This window comes from Dermacentor variabilis, chromosome 7 (genome assembly GCF_050947875.1).
Source record: "Dermacentor variabilis isolate Ectoservices chromosome 7, ASM5094787v1, whole genome shotgun sequence".
NCBI lineage: Eukaryota > Metazoa > Arthropoda > Arachnida > Ixodida > Ixodidae > Dermacentor > Dermacentor variabilis.
The window spans coordinates 58,686,462-58,703,036 of record NC_134574.1 but is presented as its reverse complement, the minus strand read 5'-3'; the positions used below and the strand labels follow the sequence as shown (position 1 = coordinate 58,703,036).

The following is a 16,575-nucleotide window of genomic DNA, read 5'->3' as shown; positions in this document are numbered from 1 at the left end:
TTGTTCATGTGTTCAAAGTTACTTGTTACAAGGGTATGCTTAAGCCCTGCCTTTTGAGTCGCTTTGCCTTCTAGTCCTAAACTTAGGTCGAAAGTGAAGACCACAATGATCGTTTTGATTGAATTCATATGTATAGGTTTTTTCAGTAGTATTTACACTGCTACAGTGCTGTAGGTACTAGCCTATGTCTACAGGTTCGATGTAATGGTGCCTTAAGTACTGTAATAATGTTTCGTGTGTACCCATCTTTAGTGTAAATAAAGGTACTTCAAATTTACCAGTCTCTCCTTTGCTTTTGTTTGTGTTTGGGAAAGTTATGACCAGGCACTGGGTCATGCAAGTGTGAGCAGCAAAGCAATTGCAATATATGAATAAAAATCCACTAGCCCAACGAAACGTCAATCATGTTGCAATGGCGACTTCTGAAACCTCAATGCCATCTCAACTGGGCCACGATGTACTTTTCAGTGCTGTGGCAATAATAACTCAACAACAAGTCAACAGAACTACCACAACGTCGTTCAACGCAGAATTAATAGTAAGCCAACAATCATTCAACAAAACGAACACAGCCGTTCGTCTAAGTACAATGGACTTTCAATGGTAACTTAAATATTCAACATTGCGACACCCAATGGTGTATCAAATAAATTTCAGTGGCCAATATTCAAGAACCCTCAACACTCAACCCAACAATTCTCCAACAAACTCTCAATAATTCCTCAATGAAAACCTCAGCAATGACCAACGATATTTTAACGCCTTCTCCATAATTTTTTTCTACGGGTCAAAAGCGGCTGAAACGCGGAGAGGGTAGTGCAAGCGTTGGCGCGATCCCACGCTCATCAAATAGCGTCGTGTTTATCTGAATATGCGAAATTATCTCCAGCAGAATTTAAAAAAAAGGTAGTAGCGGCAACAGAATTCGAGCTATGCTCGAGCGATGAGAAAGCTGTTAAGGAAATCCTGCCAACTAACAAGCTGAACGAGTGCGTTTCAAAAGACATGGGTCAGTTTCCCCGCCTGCAGGGAGAGCCAGCAGAAACACTCTCAAGCGAGACAGGTTCGTTCCTACCACCGGCTTCAAAGAACTTTAATCGGCACTCTGGTGTGGCCAGAGATTCGCCGGCAGTACAACAAAACGATGGCGTCAGCCTAGTGAAATTACACGTAAGAGCCCAAGAAGAGCGCAACGTGACGATGCAATAGAAAGGAGGTTTGTTATATCCGCACTACACAGACCGAAAGGGCAGGATTATGGATCAGTTAGTTGTACCTTCAAAGATCTCTTGGGTCAATGTAATGGAAATGGCTGGTCTGGCCACCTAGGCCTAAAAAATTGAAAGAAAGATTGCTCACAAAATACTATTGGCCTGGCTGTTTCAACGAGGTAGAAAACTTTGTGAGACCATAGGACGCCAACCAGCGCTTGCATAAACCAGGAGAAACACTGAAAGCTCCTCTAAAGGTAGTGCCTTTATCAACAGAACCTTTCAGACGATTTGTGAAAGACACGGTGGGGCGTCTACCAAAGACAACGTCGGGTTACAGGTGCCAGTTTCCATGTTGTGTCTGTATACAAAATTTTCGGAGGCAGTCCCTCTGAAAAAACTCAGCTCCACCCAGTAATTAGACTCGCTTTTGACAGTATTCCTCCCAATCGGGTTTGCAGCCAAAACACACTGGTACCTCTGTTGCGCCCTGTAACTCGCACTGTACGTTTTCAGTACGCCAGTGCAGGTTCGAAAAGACTTATCCAAACTTGATAATCAGCCGTCTCATCTCTACTACTTGTGCTGCTGCTAGGGACGCGACTCTCTCTACTCCCCATGGTCTTCTTATCATTACAAGTTTGTACCTGCTCGTGGTCATTTTCTTCAGCAATCATGCACAGTGCATGTCTGTCTTCCCTACAGGGCCCTTGGTCACCGTCTTGAGGTATACATCCCATTACCTCACATACCATTTTAGATCCCTCTGCACCCCGATCCAAAAAGCTCATCCTTGATCCTATCTGAAGCGTTCTTTATTCCATGATTTGTGCCATTACACTGTCAGGCCCTATCTTCAGTACTGTGCTCCTCAGCCCTTGTGGGACCATGAATTGTGGCATTTCCCTGCTTGTACTAAACATGTACCTTCACTACAATAGGCTGTTCCTCTTTACAGATACAACTATTTTTCAACTCTTTTTCCTTTTCACTATTTCTTCTATCTTCTGTTCACACATTTGTATATACTTGTCTTTATCCTGCGATTCTTCGAATTCCGCTTCTCTTATAATTAATCCATCACTGGCTGTAGCCTGCAGTGCCGTCAAAGATTTGGTGCCATTAGTTACCGCTCGAGTTTGTACCGCACCCGCTACGTCGGGATCAGGCTCCCCTTTTTTCCCAACATCTGTGTGTTCCTTCTCTTCCGCGTCCTGCTCTATCCCCTTCCAACTTTTATCTCGGCCGTCTGCTTTGCTCCCCTCAGGTAAAATTCCTGCAATCAAATCGCTTGCCCCAACAAAGTTGCCCAGTCACGTTTTATGGTGAGACTAAACTCGTCCCTACTACGACAGCATTCGCTTCATGTATGTCGATACTGTACCGCTTCTGCAAAATAACCCGTTTATTCTGCCAGCTACCCCATGGTTTGTAGTTTACTCTCTTCAAGAAATATTGGCAGTCTGTTGCTATGTCTGGCAAGGAATTGCTCACCCATAATGCTGTTGTGAACCGCTTCATATATTTTTTTTGTTTCGGCCAGCTCTAGCCACCTCTCGAAAGAGTTTGTCAGAAGGGACACAAACAGCTTTAGTGTTTCTGAGTTTTCAGGCTTCTTAAGTCTAAACTTCTCACGAAAAGCATCTGCTGTCATCCTGTATCTCTATATAAAGATTTCTGGACCTTTTTAGTAGTATAGCGGATCCTCAGCTGGCATCTGGCCAAATATACTGAACGCCTCACCCACTAAACACAGGTTCAATGCGCTGGCCCACTTGCTCTTCTCCCTACCTCGCCCAACTGCAATTTCATCAATCAATGCAAAAACGCACCCAGGTCGCCTCTTCGTTTATCGAAGGGAGTCGTTAGTTTCCTGGAGCAAATATGCCTCGGTCTTGGAGAGGGTGAGTCGAATGACACTGAATTTCTTGTACGAATGTCTTCTCGAGGACACGCATTAGTCTCCGATAGCCTCAACTTCAACTCGAGGATTTCCATTTCCCATTCTTACTGTTTCTCCTGCTCCTGCTGAGCCGTCTCAAGAAACGCCATGATGTCCTCCATTGACAAATTTAGCTCTTTAGCTACTGCCGCCAAACGTTCCCACTCCATCTCTGTAACTTTCGATAATCAGTGACTCGGCTAATAAAATGCCGGCAAGCTCGCCAATGTTCTCAGGCATCTTGGGGGCGCGTGTTCCTGAAATGGAAATGGGGCACGCAGAGCTTTTGCCCATTTGCCCACACAATTTGCCCACACAGAAAACTCCCCAGCATGTATCGACAACTGCACCCAATAAACATGAACATGTAACATTCCTACAAGATCCTCTAAACAAACATCGAACAAAGCTACCAGCTAATTGTTCCGTTCTCCTTGCCACCCACGTTAATCCTAGTCCTGACTTGTCACATTAGTCCGACCACTTTAGCCTTCCAGGCTGCGCCGCTATACGAACACAATGTTCTTTCATTCTGTGACCGCCTTGTTTTGCCTCAAAGTTCGAACTTGGTGGCATCTCGTCTCCCAGGACGGTACTCCCGACGAACATGCAGATGCAATCGCCTGTGTATCAGCCGGACAATCCACCTGTTTCTGATACCTTTGTCCCGGTCGTCATCCATGACGTGGCAACGAAGCGTAGTAAATTAGGTCTAGGCACGGCTTCGGTCAACGATTCCGTGTAGTGCTTTGCTCAATTGACGACGAGGCGCCCCGCGACTGTCCTACATGGTGTTGCTGGCCTGTCTTCGAATGGGGATTGCTGCTGTAGTGTCAGGAACTACCGTTGGAGGCTGCAGCGAGTCCAAGGAACTTCTCTCAAACGTCATCGAGGTCCACGTCCATGTCTCGGGATGGCAGCATCACGGCCTCTGGAACCGAACACCCGCTTCTCTCGTCGCCTGTACGGTGCTGGCGAGACTACCTTCTTCAGCCAGAACCACGCATACAATGTCACCTCAGCGCTGCTTTTCACCCGGTCCCTTTTCGGGTCCCCTAACCCGAACCTCTGAGCCGCTCGTTCAGTTTCGAACGTTTCACCCCGCATGCCTCTCACAGGTGACAACCAGCCATCTAAGAAGATTCGCGACAACGAAGCGTACAAGAAATACGAAAACGGGGACATGCGTCGACAGGGTAAGGAATTAGGACAAGTTAGGTGAAGGCAATCTGCTGGTGTATGAATAAATTATTTTATATGAAGGGCACTAGGTTAGGCAACCATTTCCCTCTTACCAGGTAATGTTGTGACCTTGAAGTTAGCGTTGTTACCAAACCCTGTTTCACAAACCTGAAAGTGCAGAACAGTAACATTCCCGTACAGTGTCTAAGAGAGCTTTTTTTAAGCACTCTCCCGAACTTCTATGTAACAACACTTTATTTTGCAGTAGATATCCACCATAATATTTCAGAGCGTGTGCTAACATCAATATCTGTATTAAATGCAGATCGCTTGAGCGTTTTTGGTGTTTTAAAAGATGTAATGAAGGTTTTGTTGTTTCATTCTCAGAAATTTGTTGGCGGCTGGCGAATTATTGTTTGCATGTCGAAGCAGTGGTTCTAATATATCATTAAAAATCACGAATTAAAAAAAGGCATCAACCCTAGCACAAATTGTTATATTTGTGCAAGAACGTTGTGCCAGATAAACACGCATATACTCTTTTGCAATCAGGGATGGCAATTACGTGTGTAGATAGGGTATTCCGGCAGTCCGCAACAGTACTGCTTGTATGCCATTTGGCACTGCGGCACGTTTCGTCCAACGTGGTCTTCCCACACGTGCATCTCGCAATGCGACGCCCCTGCAAGAAAAATAAGACGGTTTCAGATAAATTAGATGTTTGAACAATTAGCTTCTTCGATATTACGTTACGTCACCAGACACATGATGCAGTCATAGTGGAAATACGGCCGGTGATGAGTCCCCCTTGCCAGGTATCTTTCGTATATTGCTAAGTTGTCAATTATGCAACTGTCTCGTTTACCTCCCACCTGTATTCATAATGTGGAATCCACCGTGTTTTATTCGGCGCCTCTTGCTAGAGAGACAACTGAGCAAAGAAATTAACAGAGGGGAAGCGGTAAATTTGTTACAAATTCATCCCATGTGACTGATTTCTTTAGGTCACTCGTGCCTCCTGAGTGCGCTCACTGCAGGTAGTCCTGCATTAATTTTATTTATTTAGAAAATACTGCACGCCAAAGAATGGCTCAAGCAGGAGTGTGGGACTTACAGAAGAAATGTACCCCGCAATATACATGATAATACAGGCATGGCAAAATAACAGACAGGTATATAGCATAGCAAAGTACAAGGTCAAAATCACGGTTCACAATAATTTTCATTAGATTTTAGTGTGCTTCCGGAATGAAAAATATGGCGCGGAAGGTTGTTCCAATCTGTTATCGTGCGAGGAAAAAAAAGAATATTTAAATGTTTTAGTACGGGAAAAGATTGGGGTGAAGCTCTGTGAATGGTATTGTCTTGTGGGACGCGAAGATAACGGAACAAGGATGTCTGTTAGGTCTAGAATACAGTTTTGCTAGACAGATGGAAAAGAAATTTTAATCTTGCCGTTTTCCTTCGACATTCTAAACACCGAATTATATTTTTATTCATTGGCTCAGTTGGGGAGTGAGAGTGGCGAAAACGGTTAAAAATAAAACGAACGGCTAATCTTTTGATTTTCTGGATATTGGTACTATCTTTTTTAGTGTGCGGATTCCGAATATCAGGTGCATATGCTAAGTTAGACCGTATTATTGTATTATACGCCAGAAGCTTTGTGCTAGGGGAAGAGCTTTTAAGTCTATGCCTTAGCAAGTCTAATTTCCTGCGTGTGGACGAATACAATTTTTCGATGTGGGAGGACCAATTGAGTTTGCTGGTGATTGTGACGCCAATATATTTATAACTGCCTGTTAGTAAAATTGGGGTTCCTTCGATACTGTGCTGGTAAATAAACGGTTGTTACTTATTAGTGATGAGCATAAATATAGTTTCATAATTCTCAACGTTAGCGCTTTTACAAGCGTAAACACATTGGACATAACATCCAAGCACCGTGAACAAGCTTTTTGACAGTAGTTTATATCTTAAAGACATTCGTTTACGGCCTTTGTCACCGTTTATTTATTAACAGAGCTCCAATGTAAAATCTCTCCATTTATTTAAATGAAGGTTTTTAAAGAATATTACATGCCTCGGTGTCATGAAATATTTAGTGTCTTTCTACCAAAAATTATAATTATGCCTCTGGTTTGAAGACGTACACAAATTTAGGCTTCAGAATAAAACGACTACTTGGTTAACGTCTATTCATCACAGAGTTATAAGTGCTTGCATTGGCAATGAACAACAATCGGAGACCTATTGGCGCCCTTCAATCAACTATCTGGCGCTTTAAGTGCCTGGCACACATTCAGTTTTTAGCTCGCGAAAAAAAGTATTTAATCTTGCCCGATTTCGGGGTCTCTTCTCAATGCAACTGTCTGGCTTTCATGTTAACGCTAGTTTTAGCGAACCTGCGAACATTTGGGACCTACACCTAGAACGCTAGGTGGTATAATATAAAGAATTAAGGCGTAAGGACGGTCGTAGTTATTTTGGGCAGCTAGGTATGCATTACAGGGGAGCTCTCAGTGTGCCTTCAGCAATCACTGGTACCGGAACACCGTGGAGGAGTTTGTGATCCTATGCAATTCATCTTGACAAAACACCACGAAATATTTAACTTCTATTTTTTTATGTGATCACAACCCTACCTAGAAATTACACACTCGTCAGCCTTTAGCACCGTGTAGTACTATTCAATACGCTTCTGACACCTAGAATCTTGCTCGCGTAAGTGTTCTGAGTGCCTTATTATGTGCCACAAGTAAGATAATTGGAAAGAGATAGCTCTGATCACTAGTGCTGAAGTTTTGGAATCTCCATAGGCTGCTTGCTTCTCTTTTGGCTAGTATGTCTCCGTGTCGGTCTCTATCCGACTCGCTTTTTTTGCACTAACGAGTTCCGTATTCAATCGTACGCCAATTGAATATGCCAATTGCAATGTTGCGCCATGTGAAGGTGATTTATACCCCAGCGCGACATTAATTTACACTGCTGATGCTTCCTGGCTGAATCCACGCTCTTGAGTCATCTACTCGCCGGCCTTGCTCAGTGAATGCTCTTCAGCCCTTTGTTAATCGGTTAGAGAATGCAGAAGTCCTGACATTAGTAGTATGAATAAAGAAAGGAAGCATTATTGGCAGGTCTAACATGCGAACATTTGCACCTCCCTGCTGACTACAGCCGTACACCAACTGTAAATGCATCGTGTCTATATTGGCGCGCTGTAGTTGTGTTCAGACAATTAGATTAAGCAGGACTGCAGGACTTGCACTAATAGTTGTAAAGTATGTTACTATCACTGGCAGAATGGGATACTCGTCTAATACGCTCGTCTGCATGACTCCCTGCGTTATTTTTTCTCGATTATCAAATAATCAATGGCGAAAGCACATTTGAATTCGAAAAAAAAAATGTTGCGAGGACAAGCATTTGCAGTTTCGCACAGAATCGTTGAATGTGACCCTTGTAATATTTTGTGACTTGGTTCCTTGTTTTCCATGTAGTAACTCTTGCCTTCTCAGTCGAATAATAGGCACCTCCCTCTTGCAAAAAAGTCATGTGGCACTTGTTTCATGTGCAGGAACCTTTCCGTCTCAATTAATTTGTTAGCAACTGCATACAGCTAAACCAAGCCACTGCTATATTACCAGAGGTAATGTATCGCGCGTCTCACTCGTCTTATGCTTGAAGTTTCGAGTTCGCGAGAAGCATATATGCCAAACTGTTCATGATTATATTCTCTCTCAAAATGTGCGTCAAAGACACGGTGTGCATTGAAAGCATCAATGAAAACACAATCTCACATGCGGAATTGCCTATGAAAACGCGGATTTTTTTATATAGGTGGGTATGTCCACATAGAGCTTCTGGAGAGCTCGGCGAGCACCCAAAGTTCTATTCTCCAATGGGATGCCACACACATGTACTTATAACCCCGTGTGTCTGCTTCCTTCTTCGCCACCTTTCCCGATGGGGGAACTTTGCCTTTACGGGCTTTCTCGCAGGGTAGCCGTGATATCTGTGTTCACCTGTGCCTGGCTTCCTGCAACTGGTACCTCTACAACGTGTCCTAAGACCCCAGCACATGTGTCTACGGCAACCAGTGTTCATCTCTTCCGGCTGTGTCCTGGTACTGAGGTCATTGCGCAGAAGATGCTTCTAGGCCGAATGAAGCTTAATTTGCAGAGGACTTTGCTAGGTGGATAATTGAAACAAGTGCGTCGATTCTTTGCTGCAGTACCTACAACAAAAAGGGCTGCCTGAATTAAGATGACACAGTTTGCTATGAGATGTTCGTGCAGGGTTATGGTACCCGCGCATGCAATATATTTATATTAAAAAATCAACGAAAATGAGCGAAAACAATTTTCACGTGAAACCAAACTTATTTATATAAAACATTATATGCTCACCACTGAATGGCCGGGTAAAAATAACACAGTGCTCCGTCTCATGCCAGAACCGCAGGGTGTAATCAACCGTTTGTCCTCCTTAGGAAACAAAATACGATCACGACAGCTATAATTAAAAATATATTTAAAGGAAGACATGGTTAAACCGACATCAATAGTTTTAAAAATTGGAGATGCTTAAACTTCGCCTTCAAGAGTGGAACGCGATTGCGCTATCGCACCCCGTTCGCACCGCCCACTCATTCGCTCGGCATGCTCTTGAGTCGGCCCCAATGCGCTCAAACGAGACGAAGGGGAGAAGCGGGCGAGTGTTGCGCCACCTGCCGGGGCAGCGCCGTATGTTGCGAGGAGGGGGTCTTCTGTGTTTGCAGCAAGATGCCTCGGCGTGTGCGCCAAGCCCTGAAGAAATGTAGCGGAAACGTATATTTCACTACTCGTTTAACTGCGACTTCTGTAATTTACTAGCTCATAATTACCAATTTACACCGCAGTACAAGTTTCTACGGAACGTTTCTGATGCAACACCGCATTCACTAGAGGCATTTCGGCCCGCTTTGAACCATCGAACTCATGGCTGAGTCGTAGCGTTTCTGTCTCACACTCCGGAGACCTTGGTTCGATTCCCATCCATCCAATCTTGCCAGTTGTTTTTATTTATGAATTGCTTTCCGGGATTTTTCGTTCACGGCCAACGCCGCCGACGCCAGCGACACCAGCTTTCCTTCGACACGAGCTCCTTAATGCTATCGTGATAAAATATACGTTTACGTATCGGCTACCTCACGGATGCTTTGCTCAGGATGAAACAAGTGTCAGAGCCTGGGCCCTTCTTATGTGCGGCTCACGACATGATTAAGGAACTTGGCGTACATGGAACCCCAGAATGCCTTAGTTACGATTTAGAGTGTGCACCGTGGTTTGGATGACTAAGGTCCAAACCACAAAACGTTCCTTTCCTTCGAGCGCTCCCTAACCTTACGTGAGGCCTCGTTACAATGAAGGACCGATAGATAAAGCAAGCGTACTCTGAAAGCTACCTTCACACGTCCTCACGTAAAGAGTGGTTGCCGCATACCTGGGTTTGAGATGAACTCTTAAAACCTTTACGCGAACACCAATATTCAATAAAAGATGTTGTATCGCCACACAGTTTTTAAATTGATGAGCTAATATGATGAGTGGGCGCTTTCTTCTAGTTTTGTTTACTAAGCGTAAAATTGGCCCACATTACAGTGCAAAGCTCTAGGAACGCTGGCACGCCGGTGTCGTGCAACGCCTAGAAACGCTTTCATGCCGCACGTGTGCCTGAAATGAACATGCCTGGCAAGACATTCTGTGCTTGCGTTTTTCCGCAGGTGGGCGACAGCGCGCGTTTGCAAGCAAGCGTCACGTGGCTAAACTGTGAGGTGAAGCGCTCGTTCAGGGCCAGGAGCGACCTCAGGACGCGTGAAGATAGCTTCGGAGCTACCTTACGCTGCGGAGGCATCAAGGAAGCCTTCACCGAGGGCCGCTTAGCAAGGAAGATTTCAGAGTGACATAAGGTGGCCTCACCGCAATGAAGGCTTCCTTACTGAGGTAAGGAAGATGCCATTCTTTAGCCCTAAGGACTCAAGCTAAAGACGCGTTGAATGATTTTGTTCTTTGGCAATCACGCAAGATTTTTGACAGTGAATCGTATGTGACGTAGATGAGCAGTGTCCGGCAATAACATTCGACGCGACGTGTCCTTTATGGACATTATTCCTGTGCTGTTGAAATGTTGTTTTGAAGTTGCCGGTTTCTCCGATGTAGACATAGCTACAGTTCGAACGCGGAGTGCTGTGTACCACACCTGAGAACTTGCCATCTCCAAAAGTTCTAATACATGCACGAGCTCGTCTCTGAGTTTCCGGGAGAGTATGTGTACTTCAGGGGATCAGTAGGAGGCCGGCTGGCTCACGCGGTACCCACCCATCCTGGAGCCCGCCCCCCCCAAAAAAAAAAGAAAGCAGGCTTCAATATCATACGTCCCAGGCATAAGGGAGACCTTTGCATGTGATATGAACGCAGAACGTGTGCAAAGCTTCATGCCTGGGACGTCTGTTATTGGAGCCCACCTACATTGTTTGTGTGTGGCGGGGGCGATGAAACCATGGTGGGTGGTTACTGCTTGAGCCAACTGGCGCCCTCTTGAGTCACGGAAGTACACGTTCCCACCATGAAACTGATACTCGAGCTCATGCATGTGAAAGACACTTTTGAAAAGGAGAAGTTCTCAGGTGTGGTGTACGTCACTCAGTCTCACTATGTCGAGGTCGGAGAAACCGGCACCTTCAAAACACCACTTTAACCGCACAAGAAAGATGTCCAGAAAGGACATGTTGCGTACAATGCCCTCGCTGAACACTGTGCAACTACTTTACGTACGATAAACAGGGAGAATCTCGCGTTATTTCCAAGGAACCAAATTATTCTACAGGTCCTTAGCTGGAGTCAGTAATCCAAAGCACGGTGCCCACTCCCAATGAAAACGAAGGCAATCTGGCGTCCCTGTATGCCAAGTGCCTTAAACATGTCTTTAACCACACATAAGAAGGGTGCAAGCTCTGACACTTGTTTCATTGTGAACCAACTTGCGCGAGGGAAAGGAAACGTAAACATATTTTTTAAATCATTTTGGTTGGTGTACAGATCTCTTACTATTCATTAGGCATCATCACGACATGACTCGCGTCTGTCATACTCTAGACTTAACTACAAGTGCACACTGCTGCTCGCATACTGCCCACATTATGCATTATTACAATGTAGCAAAGTAATTCGTACCGTGTATTTGCATAGACAACCATGCAGAACATGACAAAGCAGAAAAGCAATGTATTATGCTTTTATACTTGTAGAAGTTCTAAAGTTCTCCTTGTAAATATTGCTGTAGATATGTTCAGCAGATGAAACAGCTATTTCACAAAAATATTAACTGGTTTCTGTCTATTGGCCGGTTTCGTTGACGTCTGGGATGCAGCAAAGGTTTTTATGTGCACGCATCATTTTTCTTCTTCTTTCGATACATAGTGTAACAAAAAAAGAAGTTTGAGCTTACGATTGGACGGAGTGACATTGTTGCTTAGTGCTCAATAAACAGCGCAAACGAGAACAACGCTCAACAGGTCCTAACAATGTAGGAATGTGCTGCCACGCGGTGTATGAAAGTATATGAATGAAAGCGATACTAAGTGTGCACAGAAAAGGACTGCTTCCAACCTTTCAGTCTTAACAGTATTACCATTCAGAATGTGTGAAATCTTTCAGCGTTCCATTTTCAAGTACTTCCAAATGGTAGTGTGATAGTGCGATGATTGAAACAAAAGCAAATAATAATAATGCTGTGGTTTCAAACATTTCACCACTGACCCCATGAGTGAAATTGGTATATTAAATTAAGTACGTGAGACCAAGCTTCGAACATGCACATCATAAGCTTATCGAAAGCGCGCATACAGAATAATGCAGTACGTTTCATCAATTCGTGGAAGCGTCGAGTAAAGTTATGCACAAACCATCGACGACGATTGGTGATTTAGACTAATGGCCCAAACTAACGAAAGAGCGAGCGATATTTTTCGCTCCACTTTAACCTCTCCAATAAGTTGGATTTGCCAAAAGCATGTGTGCTTTGCCACAAATAGTTTCCTCGCCCCGTGTCCAACTACCAACCACCAGTTAACCACCTACGAGCGAAAGAGCTACACAATTTTTATAAAGAAAATATCATTATTGCTGTCTAATAACATAGGTGCTACTACCGCTTTTAACATGTTCTTATAATTTTACACCAAACGAACAAGTTTTGGCACACACACGTAAGACTGCTTATGTGTGGGAATGTGAATGTATTACACCGGTTTTGGAACCCGGAACATCATGAAGGCGCTCATTTTATACACTCATGACGTGGCACTACCTCCTACCCGTTGGCGGTGCGGTTACGTGCCTAATCACGCCCGCACAAGGCCGCAGCTCTAGTCAGCCAGACGGCGGCGACGTAACGTGTGCAATGACGCACGCACTGTGCTCACCTTTAGTCAACCAGAACCGTGGCGCTGCTGTCGCGTGAGGGAAGCGTGCTTGTCTCGATCCCCAGAAGCCCGTGTTCGATTCCCACCAGGACTAAAATATACTAAATTTTCTTTTCAAATCCACCTATTTACTTTGTTTGCAGGAACATCCCCAATAAATCTGATGTCACTCCCAGCATTTTTCACGTGTTCCACATTTTGAGCCGTCAGCCATTTTTAATACGCTCTTTCGGTGACGCCGGCTACAACGAATTTAAGTGTAATGCTTTCGCAATAGAACAGTCGAAATACTTGTTACTCCACATCATCTATCACATTGTCACGAAGACAGGCTGTAAGTAAAGCCAATGGAAATCGGTACCGATGAGCTTAAACTATAAATTTCCCCCGTACTTGCAATGACTGCAATGTATCCACAATGCTGTAATATATCAAACCCATCTTTTTAAAGTTAATTGTTAGACAAACAATCCTAATCGGTACCTGCTCTAACTGTGCATACTTTACGTTTGCTACATGTATTATCAACAAAGCGGTATATTCTGCCATACACGAAAATCCGGCGTCGTCGTCTGTGGCGTAACCCAGCAGTGGTACGAAAAAAGCTGACGGCGCAAAGAATGAAAAACACATCAAAGATGCTCGGATTGACGTCAGATTTACCAGGGAAGTGTCTGTACAAAAGGGAAATTATTAGCTTTCAAAAGAAAGTTTGCTATATTTCGGACAATGTGGGAATCAAACCAAGGCCTCGAAGTTGAGAAATTAGCACTCTCGCCCGACGCCGCAGTGGATTCACGGTTCTCGCTGACTAAATGTGTGCCTAGTGCGTACGCCTACGCACACGTCACGTCGAAGCGATCTGGCTCGCTAAAGGTGTGGCCTAGGGCGTGCGCTTATGGGCACGTGACAGCGCAGCCAATGGCGAGGATGTGGCACCAGGTAAAGAGAGCATGAAATCAGTATCTCAAGTTAAAACATTTCACCTCAGGGACAATAGTCCCTTCAGTGAAATCTTTTAATTTTGGTAGAGTTTAAGTGTTGTAGCATTTCCACACTTAAGCTGTCTTAAGTGTCTCAGCTGTCACTTGGTGCTGCGCTAAAGTCTGTAGCTCTTACTTTTCGCATTGCTACTTTTGCCACCGGGATATCTTATTTTGTATTCCTTATTTGTACTGTTCTATCAACGCCATGTAACCGTTCTTGCTACCCCCATTGTATTTCGGTGCTGTAAATACGCAGTGGGGGTTTATGTAATTAATGAATATGGTGAACGAGCACAATGTATTCAAATGAGTGCTTACACGCGAAACACAAGTTGGCACTCTTAGAAGTGTCCTGCGCCCAAGTGTCGCAGTTTCATTACAGGTAGTAAATGTATTCATCTCTAATGACGGAATAATGTAGTAAACTTCAGGAAGGAACGAAATAAAATACTTCCATCAACGGGGACAGCAGCGAGAACAAACACAGGTAATAAATGTTGTATAGAGGGAAATGAAATATAGTCCTTCACCACTGCCGAAATCTCCGTCATGAAGAGAGTAAATGTAAATACATTCTCTTCGGGGACAATGACCAGCTCTTTCATGTGTACTCTCAATCGTCCCTGTCTAAGCAGCCTAATATTTTACCGCAACACATCATGGCATTGGTGTGTGACAGTCCAGCCGCTGTAGAAGTGAGATACAAAATTTTATTAAACGGATTAAGGGAGGCGAGGAGCCACCACACTATCTTAACCGTAGCCCCCTTCCTCAGAGGGCGGCCAGGCCTTGTGTCTTGGCGGCGGCTTCGGCCATCCGGACTGCCGAAAGTTGGTCTTGCAGGCAATTCCTAGCAGCAGAGCCTCTCAATGCTCGGGCGTGGTGCGTGGTGGGCGGGTGACGCGTGCGATGGACTATTTCTCGGGCAGTTTCCTGAGCGGCTTCATTTCCAGCAAGGCCTGCATGGCCCGAGGTCCAAATTAACTGAACGCGGCGCGACGGGATGGGGACGTGCTTGAGAGTATGCGGTTTGCTTGTGGTGAGATGAGGCATCTGGGGATGTTGCGGAGAGCCGCCTTGGAGTCGTTAATAATGCACAAGCCCATAGTCATGGCGTAGGTTAAATTGATAGAAGTTTTTTGCCCTCTGTGGGTTGTGTGTTACTTATAGAGCTGGTTATGGTGGTGGCATGGTTCGGCCCCTGACCACAGCTAGGGCCATGACCGGTAGTTGTGGGTAATCATCTCTATAAGCTGCATGTTTGTACACCTTGTAACGCTTGTTCAGTTTTCTCACGCGGTCCGCACGTGGTTCTGCAGTGCAGGGAAGGTGCAGATCGTGTGGGATAGGAGGGATGTGGAACGTGTCTCGGGTGTGCGGTGGCATGAGTACCTTGCCTCCTGTCTGCGTAATGTATTGAAGGTGCGGAGTGCGGAGGATACGCCATCCGATCTTTGTTTGTGAGAGCCGCTCGTAGTGCGCAATGCCCTCGTCCTCAATTAACTCATCAATGCTGTTATGTAGGCCCAATTCTCTTAGCTTCTTATTTGCCGTCGATTGAGAGACATTAGGGCAGGCCTGTATACTTACTTTATAATAATGTTAACCATGTGTTTCTCTGGGTTGTAGAGGCATAGGAATGGTGTGACGTGCACGATGCGGCTGATAATACAAGTTCCTACCAGCAGCATAAGCTTGTCCTCTTTCATTTCCGTGTGTTTGGTGACGATGCGCGATATGAGCCTACCTATTTTTGTAGCATAGTTGCTGAGGCGTTGGATAGTGTCCGTGTTTTCATGGTGGCGTTTTACACGGAGCTCCAGGATTCGGAGGCTAGGCACGCGTGGTATGGTATGTCCTTTCACCTCGAACATTATCCTGCGTCTGCTCTGCTGCGTCCTTCGGTGGTGCGTAGCGGTACCTAGGATGAGCAATTCGGATTTAGCCGAGGAACACGAAAGTCCTCATGGTTCAACGCAGGCTACCACAACGCTGATTGCTTCTTGCAGTCTCTCTTGTATTTTGCCATCACGGCCTCAGCAGTCCAGAGGGTAATGTCATACACGTATAGGCAGTGATGCAGGCGTGGCATGGCCGCCAGCTGTGCTAGGAGCCCCAGGAGGGCGATGTTAAAAAAAATTGGCGATAAGACCAACCCATGTAATGTGCCATTTCTTCCCAGCTGGATGACCTTCGACTGAAGTCGTCGTATCAACAATCCGGCAGTGCGGTTGTAGAGGAAGTATTTAATGTAGCGAAAGGTCTTCGTACCCACGTTTAGCTGCGAGAGTGCATCGAGAATAGGAAAGAGCTTTATGTTATCAAGTGCTTTAGTCTAGGCCGAGCATGGCACTCGTGTCCAGGTTAGGTCCCTGCCGTGCGTCGACTACTTGATAACGAGGGTATAGGTACAAAGTTCGGTTTGCAACCAAAAGAAGCAATATAGCGCAAGTGATTTTTCGGGGTTACGAACAATGTGCTCTCATCGGAGTACCTACTTGTAAGAAAGCGTACGTGACGCGAATTGATGGAAGACAACGAAATAGAAGAAAAAAGTTACCGTGACGACGCTATCGGCCCTCGGTGCGCCTATACGCCTACATTGTCCGCATCGTAGATCGCATTCAAGACAGGCCTCGTGCGGCCATGCAATTCGCAGCAGCCGCCGGAGTAGAAGGCCTCGTTCTAAACATTCGCTTTCTATTCAAACTACTTAGCATGGTGTCATCTCGCACATGCATACCGCCGTACTTCAGGCTCGTTGAGTACTTCAGACTCGTTGACCGCGCA

At 45.2% G+C, this 16,575-nt stretch overlaps 1 long non-coding RNA gene across 1 annotated transcript in view; it reads right to left on the bottom strand.

Annotated features, from left to right (window-relative positions):
• Window positions 1-8,757: 8,757 nt before the first annotated feature.
• Window positions 8,758-16,575, bottom strand: part of LOC142589063 (uncharacterized) — a 68,526-nt gene continuing 60,708 nt past the window's right edge. The window contains exon 3 of the long non-coding RNA XR_012829808.1: window positions 8,758-8,822. This is a non-coding gene — a long non-coding RNA (uncharacterized LOC142589063). The remainder of the gene's footprint in view (window positions 8,823-16,575) is intronic.